This window comes from Balaenoptera acutorostrata (assembly GCF_949987535.1).
Source record: "Balaenoptera acutorostrata chromosome 6 unlocalized genomic scaffold, mBalAcu1.1 SUPER_6_unloc_2, whole genome shotgun sequence".
In the NCBI taxonomy this organism is placed as follows: domain Eukaryota; kingdom Metazoa; phylum Chordata; class Mammalia; order Artiodactyla; family Balaenopteridae; genus Balaenoptera; species Balaenoptera acutorostrata.
In genome coordinates, this window is record NW_026645491.1 from 50,597 (window position 1) to 71,766 (window position 21,170).

The window sequence follows — 21,170 nt, forward strand, 5'->3', positions numbered from 1 at the left end:
TGAAGCATGGGAGGAAAACCTAAGTGTGGTGAAGATGGTCTTTCTAAGCAAGATACAAACCCACAGGCAATAAAGGAACAGACTGACACATTACATAAAAATTAAAATATAGGTATGACAAAAGACAATGTAAACAACTAGACAGAAATTGGGCAAAAATAATTGTCACATATGAAATAGGAAAATATAAGATATTCAGAATGCATAAAGAACTTCCATACATCCATTAGAAAGTGAAAAATAACTAATAGAAAACTGGGCAAAGAATATGAATTGATGATTCACAAACGGACTACAAATGTCAATAAACATATAAGAATAACCATGAATAATTTTACTTCCCAGCAGCATGGAAAGTAAAATTCAGTGGAGACATTTTATCTCCATTAAATTAAATTGGCCAAAAATTTTAAAAGATTGATAATATCCATCATGAGATAGAGTGTGAATACACTTTCAAACATTTAAAATTGGTTGAGCCATTCTGGAGAGCAGTATGGCAGTATTTATCGACATTAGCGTGCATATTGAGTAAAATTCGACTTTGAGGAAACTTGTCAGATATACCCCAACACGCACAGAAAGACAATAGGGCACATCAATGTTTACTGTAGCATTGTTTGTAACAGGTGAAAAAGTAGAAAAAACCTAAGTGTTCACCAATAGGAAAATGTTTAAATAAAACGGAAAGAGAAATACACATAACAAATTATTCCAATAAATAGGCTTCTTCGTTGATTAAAAACACAAGATTTATAGCCAAAAAAAGAATGGAAGAAAAGCAAATTGTAGAACAATATTGTCCCTATGCTCCCGGTTATATTTAAGAAATCCAACCGAAGTGTGTGTGCACACCACGTTGGGATACAGAGGCTCTTGAAGGTTCCACACCAAACTCCTATATGGCTTAATACCTGCAAAGCCTTAGGCTAGGCTTTATACACAGTAAGTGCTATATAAGAGTTGTCTATTTTTTTTTACGATAATGCATTCCTGCATTACTTATGTAATTTAAAAGTAAAGAATATGTTTGCGATTGCATTAATAACTCCCTGCACCCAACTGCCTAACAAGCGCGAGGGCCATTTATTAAAATCTCTCCATCCTGAGAGCCTAGCACGGGGTCTGGCACATAAGGGCCACGTTGTGAACACCTGCTGCGGGGACCAGCCTGCGGCTTCCCACCCCTCCCCGCACCCAAGCGAGACCTCAAGTTGACCTTCCACCCCGAAACTTTCCTCAGCCAGCGCAGCCACCGGCCGCCCAGTACGCAGGCGCGAGAAGGCGGGGCCCAACTCACGGCAGCCCCGCTTTCCGGGCGTGTAGACGTCACTGGACCGCGCCGCGCAATATCTGACGTGCCTGCGGCCCGCCTGCCGGAAGGAAACCCTGGCGGCTAACTATGGCGACGGTGGCGGAGCAGTGGGTGCTGGTGGAGATGGTACAGGCGCTCTACGAGGTGAGCTTGGCGGCCCCAGGGGTCCACGACCACACCCAGCCCTGGGGAGGTGGGACGTTTTGTGTGGATTTTTGGTCTGAGGCCTGGGCAGGCCTGGCCCGGTTACGCCCGGACCCCCGGCGTCCCTCGCTGGAAAGGCTCATAGGCGCACACATTTCCCAGTGGCGGAAAGTAGGGAGGCACGGGCGGGAGCCGGAGGCGGGGGTCTCGTATTGCGCTGCTGCGAGCGCGGAGCCCTCTCCAGGTCCTGCCCGGATACAGGAGAGAGGCTAGTCAAAAACAAGAGTTGGGACTGATGGTAAAACGGAGTGATGAGAGTAGAGTGGAAAATCTCAGTCTGGAGAGGTCCCAGGGAAGACAGGTTCTCGGAACTGTGGAGCAGGGAATAGAGGAAAGAATTGTAATAAGTTGGACTTTGTTTTTGTTGGGACGTGGGGTTAGAAAGGAAGCCGAATGATTTAGGGATGTGAAATAGTTTGTCATTCTTCCTGCCTACGTCCCATCTTCTGTCTTGTAAAGATAAAATTATTTTAGTAAAAATTTAAAGAAAGACCAGTTAGGAGATTTTTTGAAAGGCCAGCTGTTTCAAGTAGGTAAAATAATATGAAATTTAAATGTCAGTCTTGGAGAATGTTCATTCATTTGACATTTAGTGAGTTTCCATGCACTGTGCAATGGAACTTTCTGCGTGTTCTCTGAGCTGTTCAGTACAGTAGCCCACTAACCACATGTGGCTGTTAAGCACTTGAAACGTGGCTAGTGCAACTGAGGGGCTGAATTTTTCATTTAATTTAATTTAGATGTGTATTGAAATAGTTGAATGATGCTAGTGACTACAGTATTGGACAGCAGAGATCTAGATGCTAGGAATAGTGCAATGAGGGAACCGGTAGAAGTCCCTGTGCTTACAGAGCTTACATTCACTTAAAGTGAATCTGTTTTCTTTTGATAATTTTCTTAAAACTTAATATAGCGTTTACTGGTAAGGCTGATGATGCAAGATGTATTATTGCAAAACCCATCAGGACTTTTTGAAAAAAAACAGGAGAGCAAATAGAGCTTAGGTGATGTCCAACCTTAGGTAGATTATAGTGACTAAGAAGAACCACTAAAATCTATGATTTCTTTCTTAGAAATGAATAATTTCTACTATATGTTGTTGCTGCCTTTTTGAAGACTGCCCTTTGACTATGTAACTTCTCATACCCTGGTATTGACCATGAGTGAGACTTGAGAGAAGGTCTCCTTGATGTAACATTTCCTAGGGAAGAAAAGAAGCCACATTTATGATTTTTATTAATTCAGTAGACATTTCAACTTTTCTTAGGATTTCTTTGTGGAGTGGAATGTTTAGTGACTTGGACTTATGTTTGTCAACTATAATCCAATTATTGATAAAACCAAAAGGATTTTTTTAGTAGAGTCCTCATTCTTAAATGAATTATAGTCAGGAGGGATCAGCAAATTTTAAAAATAGTCTTAGATTTCTGGTTTTGCTTCTAATTTCTGTGCACAGTGTATGCAGAATTTGAGGAGTCTTGCTGTGTACCCATACATATGTAACATGTATGTAGTTTTAAAGTTATTTGTCCAATGACCTGAAAGTTTATTTATGAAATAGTCAGCAGTTTCCCTGGTCCCCGCTTCTGAACTTTTTTAACTATTGTGAATCATCATTGCTTTTTTTTTGTCTAATGTTTGAAAATAATTTGTATTTACGTTTCTAAATACCTCTTTTTTTTTAACATCTTTATTGGAGTATAATTGCTTTACAATGGTGTGTTAGTTTCTGCTTTATAACAAAGTGAATCAGCTGTACATGTACATATCTCTTCCCTCTTGCATAAATACCTCTTTTAAATGACTTTTCAATGACAACCTATTGGAATGTAGCACCCGATAACTGACTTATGGAGGTTTAGTTGATACCTGGAATCTTTTATATGCACTTACTGTATCTAGTTGTGTAAGACATAGAAGTCAGCCTGGCTTTTATCCTGGAAATGTTCAGTTGAAAAGAAGACCTGATGTGGATAATTTCATTAAAGTACCTTTGTGGATGTTGACATGGAACACACTACATACTTTCGGGGAACTGTGGTAGAAAAGAGACCTGCTATTTCTTTAAGCACTTATAAAGTCTTTTTTTCTCTGCCACGTTCCAAGGAGAATTTAAAGAGGCCTATTGGGGATACAGGAAATACAGTAAGTTGTGCAAAAGTCTTTGAGAATTATGGAAACTGGTGTCCAAATAATTCTCAATTTATCCATGGTATGTGGGGGTTGTAGAAGGCTTGTGAAGCTGTGAAATGTTTGTTACAGTCATTTCCCACCAGTAAAAATATAAATTACGTGAAGGATCTGATAGTTGATACTGTTTGACTATTGGAATTCTGTGTCAGATTTAATTTTAAAAATTAATTTTATTCCTAAAGATGTTTTTATTCCTAACGCTGCAGTTTTAGAGATTTTTCATGTAGGAGAAATTGCCTTCTGTTAGAAATGGGAAAAGGAATGAGTAGAAATGAAGTGCGCTTTGAAAGTAAATTTTAAGAAGTAATAAATAGGTTAAAGGTCATGGGAGCAGTATATGCAAGTGAATTAAATTTTATGTGCAGGTTTTGCAAATGTTTATTTCACTTCTTGTTTTTGCTTCTGTTTTTGACTGACTCCTAGGCTCCTGCTTATCATCTTATTTTGGAAGGAATTTTAATACTCTGGATAATCAGACTTCTTTTCTCTAAAACTTACAAGTTACAAGAACGATCTGATCTTACAGTCAAGGTAAGAAGTTAAATCTCTATTTTATTATTTGGTGTATGATTATAGTTGCTACATCTTTCGAAAAAGGACTTGTGGTGGCTCAACTATAAATGTTAAAATATTTTCTGGAATGTAAGGAAATCAGGGTAAGCAAAATACGGGGAAGCCAGGGATAAAGTGAATACACAAAGGAGTACCATGTTACAGGCCTTTATACTTTGCTAGGAGTAAACAGCAGCCTGGGAACGTACTAGATGCTGGACGGGAAGCATGGATGCATGCTGCATTTCAAATGTCCGTATACAAGAAAGATTACATGAGTTGCTCGGGAAAAGCACCACTATTCCTGAAGCCTGAATGAAAGTTTTCCCTGTAGTCTTTATAAAGGAAATTCAGAGTTAGAAAGAATCCTCCCCATCCCACTGCTCTCCACCTTCCCACCCCAAATCAAATTTTGATGTGTTCTGTATGGTAAGGGACCCAGCTCAAGCCCAAGCTAGGCAAACCTTAGGAAGCAGAAGTGTCGAGAGGACTTGCAGTCCTGCCCACTTCGAGTCTGTTAGTATGAGGGACCAAGGGGTTTGTGGAATCCCCTACCTTCTCACGCAGGTAGGAACGCTTAGTAACTGTGCCCCAGGTGTGAGAGGAAGAGCAGTTTTGACTGCAGTGTGGTTTCTGTAGCTTGGATTGTTTCCTTATCCGGCCTCTGTAGCAGTGTGCCAGAATACTACTTAGGGATACAGAGATGGTGAGAGATCTTTTCCCCCAAAAATGCCTGAAACTTTGGTTCACAAGGCAGCATTGAGTGCGGCACAATGATGGAGCACAGCTCTTTTCTGGAGCATTCACAGAAGGAAGTGCAAGTGGAATGGAATTACAGCAATGTGGCAGTTGTTTCCCTGGTTTCACTGGCTGCCCCTGCTGTCCTGATCATTCATATTTGTCATGAGATGGTCAGGCAGTATCCCCCCTAGGGGATAAGGGATATGCAGCAAATGGTTCTTAGGGCAAGTAAGTTTTGGAAACCTGGGTAAAGAAGACTAAAGAGGTGTCTCATTGCATGATTTCTTGTAACCTTTAATATGACAGTGGCTATCTGAACTGCTGTTTGGAGAACTGCCCTAAACTTGACCGTAGATCCGCAGCCCCGCCTGTGTTTTATGAATACCGTGTGAGGCGAGTGTGCCGTAGAACACACCTCTGATGGTGTCGCAGCAAGATCGGGCTCTCCGGGCCAGAAGCCCTGTCGCTGCTCTTTTCCCTTGGTATTCAGGAACTCCACGTGAATGATCGTGAGGCCATGGAATAGATTTCTAGCCCAGCTTTTTAAGGGGTTGATCATTCCTAATATTCTTAGTTTAAGTTTAAACAAGTCAGTCCACACAAATATGCATTTTAAAAGAAGGATACTGAAACATAATTTTAGGATAACCCTCTAAAAGCAGAACTTACCTAGAGCAAGACTCAGTAATCACTGACATCTTACCCTAAAAGCTGTGGAAGAAAAAAAAACGATATGAGTGTTTCTAAAGCTTAACTTATGGCAGCAAAGAAGAAATGCCCTTCTCAGTTTTATAGGTCTGCAGAGTCTCTTTTTTTATTATTAATTAATTTATTTATTTTATTTTTGGCTGCGTTGGGTCTTCGTTGCTGCGCGTGGGCTTGCTCTAGTTGCAGCGAGCAGGGGCTACTCTTCGTTGAGGTGCGCAGGCTTCTCATTATGGTGGCTTCCGTTGTTGCGGAGCACGGGCTCTAGGTGTGCGGGCTTCAGTAGTTGTGGCAGGCAGGCTCAGTAGCTGTGGCTCACGCGCTATAGAGTACAGCCTCAGTGGTTGTGGTGCACGGGCTTAGTTGCTCTGCAGCATGTGGAATCTTCCCGGACCAGGGCTTGAACCCATATCCCCTGCATTGGCAAGCGGATTCTTAACCACTGCACCACCAAGGAAGTCCCCTGCAGAGACTCTTGAATACCAGGCAATCTTGAGTTGATTCTCAAATCTGTCTCTGTGGTAGCAAGTGGACAGTATGCATGATACATACTTCAGGCTTGTTCAGGCTGCTGTTCTGTGCAGTCATTGGCAGAAATAGATGAGGAATTTATTGGCTGATTTATTCAGCCAGCATTTTTGAGTGCCTGAGCATCAGGTGAATATGCTCCTAGCCATGCCCTAGAATTGCCTATTCTAGGATTGCCTATTCTCTATTTCTATTGGAGAAAAGTGCACAGAAGCATTTAACAGGAGTGTGAAAATAGAAGTATTGAGAGTGGGCCTATGTAAGGCAAGAATTACTGTGGCTGTCATGTTCATCAGGTGCCTCATCTCATCCTGTACATCCAGACTACATTTTCAAAATTACATTGTTTTCTAGTTCAAGAAAGGATAAGAAACTCAAAATAGTCAAAATACTTGGAATGCATGAAATAACAGGTAAAAGGAATAAAGTGGTTTTTTATGAGAAATTTCCAAACAACTAAATCCTATTACAATAATTATTATAAGAGAGTCTTTTGGTATATTTCAGTTACTTCTGAATCCTTGCCAATGGCTTGTAGAAACAGTGCTTTGTAGTCTAGTTGATCCCTTCCTGTGACAGTCATGCCTGTAAGAACTTAAGGCATGGCTGTCTGTCATATCTTGCAGTAGAGGCTGAGCTCCCTTACCTGCAGTCATGCCTCTCACCTTTGTGTTATAGACTTTTTGTTTTATCATCAGTAGCAGTTATACTTCCTACTTCTCACAGTGAAAAATCCTGAACATAGAAATACAGTTTTTAAGAAATTTCCAGTCAGCCACAAAGCTTCATGGAAAAAGAGCCTTTAGCCTGAGATAAGGAAAGAGGTGAGGGGTTAAGAGCACAAAACTCAATAGTGATTCTGTGTCATTTCCAGGCACAGCAGCTGGACGTGTGTGTCTAGCAGTGTGTTCATTATGATGGTTCCATTACAACGAACAGCTTAGATACCGCTAGAGTTGCTGTCCAGTAATTAGCACTGCACTGTATTTTAACTGCTTTTCTCCTGTAGGAAAAGGAAGAATTGATTGAAGGGTGGCAACCAGAACCTCTTGTTCCTCCTGTCTGAAAAGACCATCCTGCTCTCAACTACAACATCGTTTCAGGGTAAATTGTTTTTGCTAGTCAAGGGCTTATATTTGGTTTCCTGTAGGAAACCAAAGTATACAGTGGTTTATATAGTATTCCTTTTTTAACTGAAATAAGATTTTTAGAAATTTCTGGAGATCAGAAACTGCTTTTTAATAGTCTCCAATTTGGGTTTCTGAGTTTGTCCCTTTTTAAAAATATATATATATATATATTTTTTAAAGTAATACACACATGTAATATTTCAAATGGGAAGACAGTTACAATGAAAAACAGCATTCCTACTTTTTCCCACCTGGATTGTTTCTGATTTTAGATCTGTTGAAGGTTACCTTCATAGCTAGATATTAGCAGTATGCTTACACTACTGTTTCTTGATTGATTAATGATAGGCAGTGCCTGTTGACTTTCACAATATGAATTATGAAACTTCAGCTCACTTATGCTACCTACCTCCTGGCTTCCAATGTTTTACTTATTTTTATTTTTATTTCTTAAATTTAAGTATACAGAAAATATCAGGCACATATGTATCTACCACCCAGAAGTAATAGGTATTAACATTTTGCTCTCTTTACTTTAAATCTATTTTTTAAAAGAAATAAAACATTAGAAATGCAGTTGACCCTTGAACAGTATGGGGGTTAGGGGCCCTGACCCTCTGGGCAGTCAAAAACCTGCATATAAATTAGAGTCAGCCCTCCAGATACCCAGTTCCTCCAGATATGTGGTTCTACATCCATGGATTCAAGCAACTGTGGATCATGTAGTACAGTAGTATCTACTGTTGAAAAAATCTGTGTATAAGTGGACCTGCACAGTTCAAACCCATGTTGTTCAGGGGTCAAGTGTATCACTAAAGAAATCCCTTCCCATCTATCACTTACTCTTGCCTCCCAGGCAAGATAACCACCATCTTGAAGTTGGTAGATGTTTTTCCTTTGCTTATATTTATACTTTTGCCACAGCATGCCTGTTGCCATGAAAGTGTTTAGTATTCTATTTAAAAACATGATGTAGGATAGTCTCCTGAGTATGTCCTTCTACTTCTGGTCTGATCTGAGAGAGGCTTGTATTCTTCACTTTCACGAATTTCTTTAGTCTCATGAAAGTTTTACTTGTCCTGAAATCAGACTTACCAATCATTAATGTTATGGTTATAAAATCCTTCCTACCACAAAGGTCTAATTTGCCTGTTTTCCATATGACAGTTAGTTGTCCCAACATTATTAGTTGAATAGTCCATTTTTTACCTACTGATTGGAAATTTCCCTTCTTTCATATGTCAAGTTCCCTTATAAAGGATCTGTTTCTGGCTTTATTTCTATTCTTTTGGTATATTTATCTCTCCCTGTGCCAGAACCTCGCTTATACCACAGCTTAATAATAGGCCTTGACTAGAGTGAGTCCTTCACCTCCTTGTTCTTCACAATTGTCTAGGCTATCCTTGACTCTTCACTATGAGTTTAGGTTTAGCTGCTCAGATTTGACCAGAAAATGGGTTTGGGTTTGTGACTAGTAATGCATTGAATTTATGGATTAATTTGGAGAGAATTGGTATATTGCTAATACTGAATCTCTTCACCACGTACCTTGTGTGTCACTTGTATACTTAGGTCTTTTATGTCTCTGAGAGAAGTTACATAACGTTCTTCATAAAGATTTTGCTTAACTTTTTTTTTCATACTTTTTATTTGGAAATAATAGTAGATTCACATGCAGTTGTAAGAAATAATACAGAGAGATTTCATATACCCTTCATCAGTTTCCCCCAATGGTAACATCTTGCTTAACTATAGTACAGTATCACAACCAGGAAATTAACATTGCATATCTTTTAATAGCTTCGTCTCTGGGTTCCAAAGAGTTTTCACTTCTGTCATGAGGCATCATTTTCTTCTTGTTTCTGTGTTATTGCATTGGCTAGGATACCTACCATGCAGTGTTGAATAGGAGTGGTAACAAGGGCCTCTGTATCTTGTTCCGGATGGCTTTTAAGGGATAACCTGTATGGTGTTATAGGCCTTCCTTTCTCTTCCTAGTTTGCTAAGGGAACTTTTTGTTAGTTTTAAAGTCAGTGTTAAATTTTATTAATTTTTTTTTTTTATTTATTGAGATGGTTGTGACTTTTCTCCTCTAATCCATTGCTATATTAAATTGTACTGATCGATGTTTTTTACATTAATTAAGCATATACATAAATTTTTATGAGAAAAATTGCAAGCAACCATGCCACTCATCCTCACCCCAGATCTCAGCTCTGTAGACTTGCAGAAAGATGGGAGATTTACTCTCCGGAAAGGCTAAATATCAATTGAAAGTCCTAAGAATGTGTGAGGAGGCGGGTGCCATTCTAGAACAGAAAGCAAGTATATAATGAATAATGGGATGCTAATCCCGTTTCCTCCAACTCAGCTTTCAGAACGTTGGCAACCAGATTTATATCCTCATATACACCTCACTGGAGGATTCCTCTCTGGTGAAACTCAAAGTCAAGAGAATAAAAACAGAAAATTTTGAGTTTGGGGTCTCCACAGATGAATAAACAAGTCTGTGTCTCATTATCATAGAGTGAAGCCCACCATTTACAAAGAAGCCAAGCCCATTTACACAGTGCTTGCAATTAGCATTTCAGTGTCTTACTCTTAAAAATGTGTGGACAACCTTAAATTATGGTCCATTGATTTTCAACAGAATGCTGAGACAATTCAGTAGGGAAAGAATACTCTTTTTAACAGATTGTGATGGGACAACGGGATATACACATGTAAAAGAATGATGATGGACCCTGACCTCACACCATGTGTAAAAATTAGCTCAAAATTAATCATGGGCTTAAATTTAAGAGCAAAAACTATAAGTTCTTAGTTTAGAAGAAAGAAAACAAAAGAGTAAATCTTCATAATCTTGGATTGGCCAGAGATTTTTAGATACCACACAAAAGCACAAGCAGCAAAAGAAAAAATAGACAAACTGGACTTCATTAAAATTAAAAACATTTGTGCTTCAAAGTCCACTACTAGAGAAATGATACAAAACCCCACAAAATGGAAGAAAATATTTTCAAGTCATATATTTGTTAAGGGGCTAGTATCCAAAATATTAAATATATAAAAAGAACTCTTACAACTCAGTGATAAACCCTATTTAAGCATGACTATTTGGTTAATTTTTATTAATTTTTGGATTTTTTTTTTTTTTTGCTAATATTTGGTATTTTTAGCATCAGTATTGAAAAATGAGTTTAGTCTTTTTCTTTTCCCTTACTGTGCTGGCCCAGCTTTGGTATCAGAGGTATATTAGTCTTATAGTTTTCCTGGCAACACTATTTGTGTTTGTTCTGTTGAGCATAGATTTTTAATCATGAATTTAATGTCTTCAGTGAGTTTTTAAAGCTGTTCATATTTCCTTTTTGAGTAAGTTTTTGTTACTGCCATTTAGTAATTGTTCATTTCTTCTTTTGTTTTCAAATGCATTGGCATGAAGTAGTTCATAGAAGTAGTTCATGAAGTAGTTCATAGTAGCTCCTTTCATATTACTTCTTCTGCCCTGGGTCCTGGAGTGTTTGAGATTTTGTGTGCAGTCTCTGTTTCCCACAGCACTCTGGCTCTCCCTAGAGGAAGCTCCACTGACCTTCAAAACCAAATGTTTGGGACTTCCCTGGTGGTCCAGTACGAATCCACCTTACAGTGCAGGGGACCTGGGTTCAATCTCTGGTCAGGGAACTAAGATCCCCCATGCAGTGTTGCAACTAAGCCCATGCACCACAACTACACCGAGCCCACGCGCCTCAACTAGAGAGCCCACGTGCTGCCAACTACAGAGCCCATGCGCTCTGGAACCCCTGCGCCACAACTACAGAGCCCACACACCCCAGAGCCTGCGCGCCACAACTAGAGAAGAGAAAATCTGCACACCACAACTTGAGAGAAGCCCACGTGCCACAACGAAAAATCCCGCATGCCTCAATGAAGATCCTGCATGCCTCAACTAAGACCTGGTGCAGCCAAAAATAAATAAAATAAGTAAATAAATAATAAATTTAAAAAAAACCGCAAATGTTTTGGGGGTTCATCTTCCTGGTGCAGGACATCCAGACTGGGGAACCTCTTGTCGGGCTCAGACCCCTCACTCCTTGGGAAGGGCTTCTGCAATTGTAATTATTCTCCCATTTGTGGATCACCTACCTGCGGGTATCGGTCTTGACTATACCATGTCTGCACCTTGCCTACCCATCTCATTGTGATTCCTTCTTTATATCTTTAGTTGTGGAAGATTTTGTCTGCTAGTCTTCAGGTCATTCTTATTGATAGCTGCTCTGTAAATAGTTGTAATTTTGGTGTGCCCATGGGAGGAGGTGAGCTCAGGGTCTTCCTAGTCTGCCATCTTGGCCACTCCCAATGCAATAAATTATTATTTATTTATTTATTTTTGGCTGCGTTGGGCCTTCATTGGTGCACGTGGGCTTTCTCTAGTTGTGGCAAGTAGGGACTACTCTTCGTTGTGGTGCACAGGCTTCTTGCTGTGGTGGCTTCTCTTGTTGAGGGCTCTAGGCGCACAGGCTTCAGTAGTTGCAGCATGTGGGCTCAGTAGTTGCAGCACACGGGCCCTAGAGCGTGCAGCTTCAGTAGTTGCGGTGCGTGGGCTCAGTAGTTGTGGCTCGAAGGCTCTAGAGTGCAGGCTCAGTAGTTGTGGAGCACGGGCTTAGTTGTTCTGTGACATGCGGGATCTTCCCCGACCAGGGATCAAACCTGTGTCCTCTGCATTGGCAGGTGCATTCTTAAACACTGCGCTACCAGAGAAGTCCCAATAAATTATTTTTTAATTAAGGTGTGTACATTGTTTTTTAGACATAATGCTGCTGTACACTTAATAGACTACAGTATGGAGTAAACATAACTTACATGCACTGGGAAACCAAAAAATTCATGTGGTTCTCTTGATTGCTATACTTGCTTCATTGCAGTGGTCTGGAACCGACCCCGCAGTATCTCTGAGGTGTTCCTGTATACACAATTTTCTTGAGTTCTGGATTCTTTCAGTTGTCCGGTTGTCTGTTCTCCCTCAAGTGCCAAACCTGTTGTTAATGGGGGTCTGTAGTATTAGTTTATTTCTGGTAAAGCACCATTGTCCTATTTCTAAGTTCACTTATGTGATTACTGACTCTCACTAATAGTGTGGTTGTGGGTTTTGGCTGGGAAGGGTTTTATTTTCCCTCCTTTGACTCTTCTGAAGCCTTGTTGTGGAGATGTCTTTCTGTATCGGTTTTATTTGCCTCTGTGAGCAACTTTGAAGTGTCTTCAGCTCCAGTATTCCTGTGTTAAGTGCCCTGTCTGGCTTACTGCTGCAAGCCTGCGTGGGGCACAGGTGCTAGCCTTCCACTTCTCATGGAAACTGTTTTCCTTTCCTGCCCCATGTGCTAGGCAGAAACAAGGTGTCTGCATCCCTACGTCATGCTGGCAGCTTATCGACTCTGGTCAGGGGCTTTGGGTGTACTTATTCCTGATAGTTTGATTTCTCTGTGTGTCACAGTTTTTGTAGAATGGCCTCAACTTTCACAGCAGCAACCGTTAGTACAGACTTGTCTACGTGGATATTTTGTTTTTTCATCTTTTTGTGGGTGCCAACACCTCCACATCAGGGAGGACTTACGAAACTAAAGAAGTCCTGGGAAGTGGGAAACTAAATAACAGTGGATTGTTTGAAAGAGAAGAAGCTCTTGAAGCAATAGGAAAAAAGAAGAAAATATGTAATGAACACCTCTTACAATGACAAGTTGAGAGATGAAGAAATTGAGGCTTATGCAGGCCAGGTAACATCCCTGAGTTTCTGAAGTGGTCAGTAGCCATAATACTGACGGGACCTGCCTGACTCCACAACCATGTTCTTTTCACCGAGTCTTGTGTGAGTTCATCTGCTTTTGTGAATTTACTTCAAGTAGTCATTCTTTTCCTTCCCTGGTTTCCCAGCATCTTCCGTTATTTTTCTCATAGAAAACCAGTTCTGTTAAAACATACCAGTGAGAGTGGTGTTCCCCCGTCTTTTCTGACCAAAGTGCATTTTACAGAGCAGCCCAGTGCACAGAGCAACGCATGTGTAGAACAGTTCCGTGCCACCGTCCTTTCCCTGGCCCTGTTGGTGCATTTCCATTCCATCCTATTCTTATGGTTTACTTTAGGTGAAATAGGCTGGCTGTGACTAAGTGAATTGATCTCACAACCCTTTAATAGCTCATGTCCCATAGTTTGGCCAGTGTTCTTGAAGCATGACTTAAAGCTAGAGTATTTGTCAGCAGAGGACATAATAGGTTGTCTCCTCAAGAGCCCATCTCTTGTCTCAGCTGAACTCAATCCATGCTTCTCCTATGCAACTGGCCACTCTATTTTCCCCCCTTTTTGGATGAGGGGGATTCCTTTTAAATGGTATTCCAGCATTAACTTTAGAAATTGGGAACAGCGCTTACTTATTTTGGTGGCTTCCTGTAGGTAACATGTAATTTTTTTTTAATATTTATTTATTTTTATTTATTTATTTATTTTGGCTATGCCGGGTCTTAGTTGCTGCATGCGGACTTCTTAGTTGCTGCATGCAGACTTCTTAGTTGCAGCGTGCATGCGTGATCTAGTTCCCCACCAGGGATCAAACCCAGGCCCCCTGCATTGCGAACGCAGAGTCTTACCCACTGGACCACCGGGGAAGTCCTAGTAACATGTATTTTTAAACCACTTAACTGTAAGATTGTTGCTTGCTCTGCCTCTTCATACCTTTGATCTTGATCTTTTTATGTTTCCTCCCTGTTTGTCTCATTCCAGGTACTTTATTTAGCAGCTTCTTTCTTAAGTGAGTTTTAAAGCTAAAGCAGCGGTGTGCCAGTAATCTGTTCATCGTGGAATTCCAGCTCACTTTTCTATCTGAGTCGTGCAGGGTGACCTACTAAGAGTAGAACTAATGACCGAGTGTCTGATTTTTAATATACTCTTGTCTAATTTTACTTTTTAAGAATAAAAAGAGAGATAGGAGGCTAGAATGCAAACAGAGTAGAATGGCAACACTTGTGTGTCCTGTCGCCTTCCCTCTTCTGGACAGCTGATAATGTGTGTCCTGTAACAAGAATGACTGCTGAAGTATACCACTCTTGTCTCTTTCCCCAGCCCTCCAAGCCATAACATTGTGGTGAATGGAAAAGAATGTATAAACTTTGCCTCATTCAATTTTCTTGGACTGTTGGATAACCCTAGGCTCAAGGTAAGTAGCACATATGCTGAAGTGGACAGATAACATGACTGACATAAGCATCTGGACATAAAATAAGAGACAAATGCAGAATATCAGAAAGGGCTGTGTAAGTACTTACTCTTTACTCTTTAGTGACAGAGCTGTAACCTAGTTTTCAACAAAGGGAGGCAAGGGTGTCCTAATGTGGCTTAGTGTTGGGTGACAACCAGAGAACTATATGAACCAGACCCAGGTAATAGTTGGAGACGTATCTAGGAAATTGCTTCATCTCCTGTTGGGATTGTGGGCCAGTAAACATTTTTTGAGGAAAGACCTATGCCCACAAATGCCAGAAAGTGCGAATGCATTGAGTTAACCAGGTTTTAATGATCAAGCTAATATAACTTTTCCATGTTTTAAGTCGTATACCTAAGTCTTCCCATCCCTCTTTTCTTCATATCCTGTTAGAATGGTCTTAGTACTAAGAAAGGGAAAGCCAGGGTACTGGGGAGCTATGTGGGTTAAAGAATAGGAAATGTCGTTTTTAAACTGTCGAAGATATATTATTACAGTCTAATTTTTTTTTTTTTACTTTCACGAAGGCAGCAGCTTTGGCATCTCTAAAGAAGTGTGGTGTGGGAACTTGTGAACCTAGAGGATTTTAGGGCACATTTGGTATGTTTTCTGTTTTTTTTTCAGACTCCTGCTTTCAAGAATTAAGATTCAGTTTGATTTCAGAACTCCTTGGAAAAGGTATCCTTAATGAGTTGTGGTAATAAGCTGGCGAACTTCCTAGATTTTGTGTTTGAGATCATTGGTAGGAGATGCACTGGTCTGGGGCTGACTGTCCCTGTGGAGAAGAGCCATAGGTACCTAAGGCACACTGTCTCAGTAGGGCGAAGCCCGAGCTCTTGCTGCATTTGCCCCAGGAGACAGTGGTGTGAGGAAACTGTTTCTGCCGGGCATGACAGTTGTAAGGGGAGGCGTCCGGCTGTGAGTGGCTCTGCTCTTGGTAGTCGTGCAGGAACCCAGATTCTCCCTGTCTCGTTGCTCTAGGCCTGAGGGCACCATCTTTGTCTGTGTGGCCGAAGCCAGGTGATGAGTATGGGGGAGCAGGCGTGCAGGGCATGGGTACCTGTTCAGGTGGGCGGGTGGGGTTGCTCATCATTCTGCCCACATTCTGTTGGTGAGAACATAACCCAGGTCACGTCTCCCAGCAGAGGGGCTGGAAAGTTGCTCTAGCTGGGCGGCCACCACGTGCCGGGAGGAAAGTGAGAACGGATTTGGGGAATGGGGCAGGTCATACACTGTGTAGCCCTTTTCTTTCTGGAATGAAGACAAAGGATCATTGATTTCCTTGTGTGTGAATGACCTGGAGATGGGCTAACTACATATTAGGATGAGAGTGTGATTTCAAACACTATGAACTCCCTAAATCAGAGTCATCAAAGAAGACCCTGGAATTTTATGGTGGTTTTTTATTAAACGTATATTGTTCTTTGCTTCTGAAAATTTCAAAAATGTTGTTAAATAATTTTCCAAATGAGTGTATTACTGGAAATAACATTCTGGTTTACAAAATGTCAGAGGGTAGGGACAATGGGGCCAGGGAAGTCTCTTTTGTCTTCTCTACTCATTTTCATTTCTGGGTCTTTGTTGTTTTCACTTTAACAGTTAAGATGTTTTTATTTAAGGGAGCACCTTTCTTTATCCCTTAGCTAATTTAGTGGTTAAATTATTTTTATTGGAAACAGATGATGGGAGTTGGTGTCCAAGAATCCTACAGCTGGAAAGGATCTTTAAAATCTTGTATTCCAGCATCCCAGCTAGTCAGAAGAATAGAAAGCTCAGAGAGGTTAAGTGACTTCCTCATGGTCACATAGCTAATTAATTTCAGCCCTAAAACTAGAAAATAAGTATTCTGATTTGCAATATTAATGGCAAGCTCAAAGACTTAAAAGAGCTCAGATCAGAGGCTCCCTCTTTCCTCTAGCCTAGTGCAAACATGATTTGTTTGCCTGCTTTTTATTGGTAGGGTATTATTTCCTTCATAAGAATTAGAAAACCAGAAAAGGCATTTTTTTTACAGGGTTGTTTGTTGTAATCTGATCAACAAGGCTTTCTTTCCATGATCTGCTTGCGGGGTAAAGAAATTTTTTCTTGAAAGCCTCTCTTTCTAGTAGATTTTATTTGCATGTGTGGCCTTGGCTCTTGCTCGGGAGTTAAATCTGAGAAGACCGATAAGAGATTTATTGCTAAATTTAGTGGAAAAAAAGTTTCAAATCTTCAAGACCAGTTTTCCCAGAGCTATGGAAATATGTTGTTTTAATTGCCCAGTCAATTTTTCATTTGGGTCACCTGAAATACGTGTAATAGGATGCTGTGTGCCTCTAAACTTGGGGGGGGGGTCGTTAAATTAATGATTTAAAAATTTTTTAATTTAAATATAGTTGACATACAATATTATGTTAGTTTCAGGTATACTATATAGTGATTTGACATGCATGCATTATGAAATGATCACCATGGTAAGTCTAGTAATTGTCTGTCCCCAAAGTTATTACAATATTTTTGGCCATATTCCTTATGCTGTATGTTACATCACCATTGCTTATTTATTTTATAACTGGAGCTTTGTACCTCTTAATCCCCTACACCTAATTTTCCCCACCCCTGATCCCCTTTCCCTCTGGCAACCACCCCTTTGTTCTGTGTATCTATGAGTCTGTTTTCATTTTGTTTTATTTTGTTTGTTTGTTTTGTTTTTTAGATTCCACATATTAGTGAGATCATATGCTATTTGTCTTTCTCTGTCCAACTTATTTCACTTTTCATAAAACCCTCTTGATCCATCCTAAATTAATTTTCTTGATTGAATAATTCAATCCATGATATAAACCTCAAAGATTTAAAGAGATAGTGAAGTCTTCTCCCCACTGCCATTCCACCCCCAAAAAAGCCAGCTGCTATCAGTAGTTTCTTGTTCATTCTTCCAGGCTTTTTTCAGTGTGTGCAAACCACTTCCATACATTTTCCCCCCCGTTTTACAAAAATGGTAGCATACCACATACGTGTGGTGTGCTGTTCAAGTGCGTTTTAAATTTAAATTGGATTTCATCTTTCAAGTGTCTGAATAGGCCACCAGAGTCAATATAATGAACACATAATTGTGTATTAGCTACTCTGAACTACTTACTGGTCACTGTGTCATCCTTATCCTAATGTAGTTGAAGGTTCAAACAGACTGTGGTATCTGGACAAAGGTTGAAGGTTAATTGGCAGTGTGATGGTTTTGTAATAAGACACCAAACCTACAGCTTGGAGTAATGTGTATTGTTTTTTGAGTACATTGTCCTTCCTGTAAACTTGTTTTGTTCCTTTTCAGCAGTTGCCCATGCTTGCTTATCATCTTTTTTCCTTTCTTTATGTGTATATCGTATGTATTTTTACTTGGTTTTCCAACAGGGTATTTTCTGTGTTTTTCCTTATTCTGGAACTAATCACTTAAATTACTGTAGTTGTGTTAAATTACCTTGAAATTTCAGTGTTAGATAAGTTCAAGAAGCTACTTGAGGTCAGCTAAGGCTATATTTTAAATCTCTAAAATACCCTTGGGACTTCCCTGGTGGCACAGTGGTTAAGAATCCGCCTGCCAATGCAGGGGACACAGGTTCGAGCCCTGGTCCAGGAAGATCCCACATGCCACGGAGCAACTAAGCCTGTGTGCCATGACTACTGAAGCCCGTGCACCACAACTACTGAAGCCCGCGTGCCTAGAGCCTGTGCTCTGCAACAAAGAGTAGCCCCCACTCGCCACAACTAGAGAAAGCCTGCGCACAGCAACGAAGACCCAACACAGCCAAAAATAAATAAATAAATTTATTTTAAAAATAAAAAAAATAAAATACCCTCTATAATTCAATTTTTCTGAATATTTAGGGTACGTTTGCCCTTTGTACTGAGCATTAAAGCAGAAGTGAACTTCCCTTTCCTCTCATTTTAGTAGCTTACATGTGAGGCTAGGGTCTCTTTCCCAGGCCCAACCAAAAGGTTGCTTTTGATTTTGGCTTTTTCTTTTCCTGGAAGTACTAATATCACTCAGGCATCTGTTTTCAGTGATGAAAATGCTCCCTCTTTTAGCTCTTTTCTCAACTTTTCAGATAGTGAATGAAAATCACTTATTGGAAAAGTAAATTTCCTTATTAAAACATTTTCTGTTTATTATTTCATAGTAACATAATAGATGATACTAGATGATTAACACAGAAAAAGAAAATTGACAGTTGAATTAAAATTCTTCTAGTTTCTTAGGCTAAATGTTCTCCTGCCTCCTGAAGGCCCAGCAGGTTCTTAAAATAGTCTTGTGAGGACTGTGTGGATCCGAAGTTTTCCACCTTCTCATCTTATTGTTTTAATGTGTAGTTTAGAATCAGTCAAGTGATTTTATCAGGTTGTGGAGCCTTCCTTTCCTCTAAGGCTAATGGGGCCCCTATGCACTTTGATAGTTTCTCTTGTTGAACCTCTCTGATTGTTTTGTTTGTAATGCATTCAGATCTCATTTACATGTGGTTTATCCCTGTGCCTGGGATCTGCTTTGCATACATGATGCCTACTTGACTCTTTGGTCTTAAACTAAATCAAAAGACAATTAGTGGCAGAGTTTCATGGTGAGAGATAGTGGCATGTAATTGTGTTCTAGAGCCAATAGTAAACAATTGTTCATTTGTTTATTTTAAAAAATATTTTCTCTCTGTTGTAGGACCATGACTACATGTTTTAGTAGGAAGGGCATTTGGTCATAAAATTCCTAGATCTGCCACTTCTTCCTACCAGTCATGGAATTGTAGTTTTCGCAGTGTACGCAGGGAATGATCTTAGTTGCACAACTTAGAACATTTTGGTAAGAATCACATAAGATACCGTATGTGAAAACATTCTGGAAAACATTCAGCACTGTTTTTAATGTTCTAATGAGTACATAGGTGATATTTGTACTTTTAAGAAAATTGTCCAAGTCTCAAGGGATTTAAAAAAAGTATGTAACACAAAAATATGGAGATTTTAAGAGAAAATATAGTTGGTTGTTTTTAAACTGTTCTAAAGTTGGGTATTTCATAGTCTTTCCTCTGAAAAACAATCAAGAAGGCCATAACACCTCCTTTTATTCTGATAAATAGGAACTTGAACAAGTGGCTTTAATATAAGATAGTCCTTAAATATCCAGGATTTGGATAACTTAATTAGCAGATAGCGTACCTTTTTTCCTTCTAAAAGATTACTTTTTTTTATTCTACAAATATTGAGTTAATTGAACAAACACCAGCATGTTGCTTTTTCGATGCCAGACATCGTTCTGAGTGTTTTATAAGCATTCTCTTGCGGTTCTCCTAACAATCCTTTGAGGCAGGTAGAACTGTTAACCATTTGACAGGGGAAGGACCTGAGAGGCACAGAGCAGTTTTGGGCCTGTCCATGGTTCACACCTGGCAATGAGGGAGCCCAGATCTGAACCCCCTGTGATGACTGCCATGGCCAGGCCTTGTGTTTGGTGTGGGGCATCCTGCCCTGGCCTTGCCTCCCATCTGTTACGTTCTGGTGAGGGAGCAGGTGCCAGAAAGGGCAGCAAGTGCTGAGAAGACACAGAGGCTTTCTGGTCACCTTCCTCCGTGGCCTCTTGCCTACCATATTGGTTCCTAACAGTGAATGAGAGAATGACGCATGCAAATCTGTGGCACTAATTGTTGAAATGGATCATACACACAGAAGATAGGCATCCAAAGTTAAAGAACATGCCCTGGTAGTTTTTCTGTTTGCTGCCTCCCCCGCCCTTGGGTTAAGAGTTTCTTCCTTGCAGAGTAGCTATCAGACATCAAAAGAAGTTATGCAACTGTCCGTGTTTACCTGTCACAAAACCTGCTTTGCAAGGCTGACATCAGCTAAAACCCAGTGTCTTTAGATAGGAGGAGGAAAGGCCCATCTTTTTTAAACTTTTGGGACTAGGCAAGAACCAGTAAGTCATTGATTTATTGTAGAGGGATTCTTCTTACCACTTTATGGCAATGACATAAAAATGGCTATGAGTATGTATAATGAGAATACTAACATAATTTTTATCAACTGGGTAGCTAACTCTAAAGCCCTAAAACAAAGCCAAGATTGTTTTACTGTTTTATTGCTAATCAATGAGGAGAGTCATTTAGAGCTACAGAATGATTTAAAATCCTTTTTTGTAGTTGGCAAAAACAGTTTGTCTGTATCCATAGCATGTTTTTTTCTTTTTAAAATGGAGATACTGAATGAGAGCAATTCACTGTGGCTTGGGTTGTCCATCTGCTAGCTAAATTGTTGAGATTTGGGATAGATAATTCCCAGTTCAGAGGCAGCATTGTAATTTGAAGGAGGCCTCCTATGGGGGACCTGGCCTCCTGTCTCATCAGAAGTGAGAGGCAGCAGAGTGGTGGGGACCTATCTGTGGGCAGGGTGCTCAGAGAGCGCTAACAAAGAGGAAAGGAAGACATGCCTGAGACACGCCCGTGCTCAGCTGCATGGACGTAGCTGGTTCTCTGGTGCTTTGCTGCTTTCCTCGTTCTTGCCAGACTTTGCCTGCAACACTTCCCTGGCAGCATATCTC

At 40.2% G+C, this 21,170-nt stretch overlaps 1 pseudogene; it reads left to right on the top strand.

Annotated features, from left to right (window-relative positions):
- Positions 1 to 1,368: 1,368 nt before the first annotated feature.
- The window catches only part of LOC103015412 (serine palmitoyltransferase 1-like), a 61,623-nt pseudogene continuing 41,821 nt past the window's right edge, over positions 1,369 to 21,170 (top strand).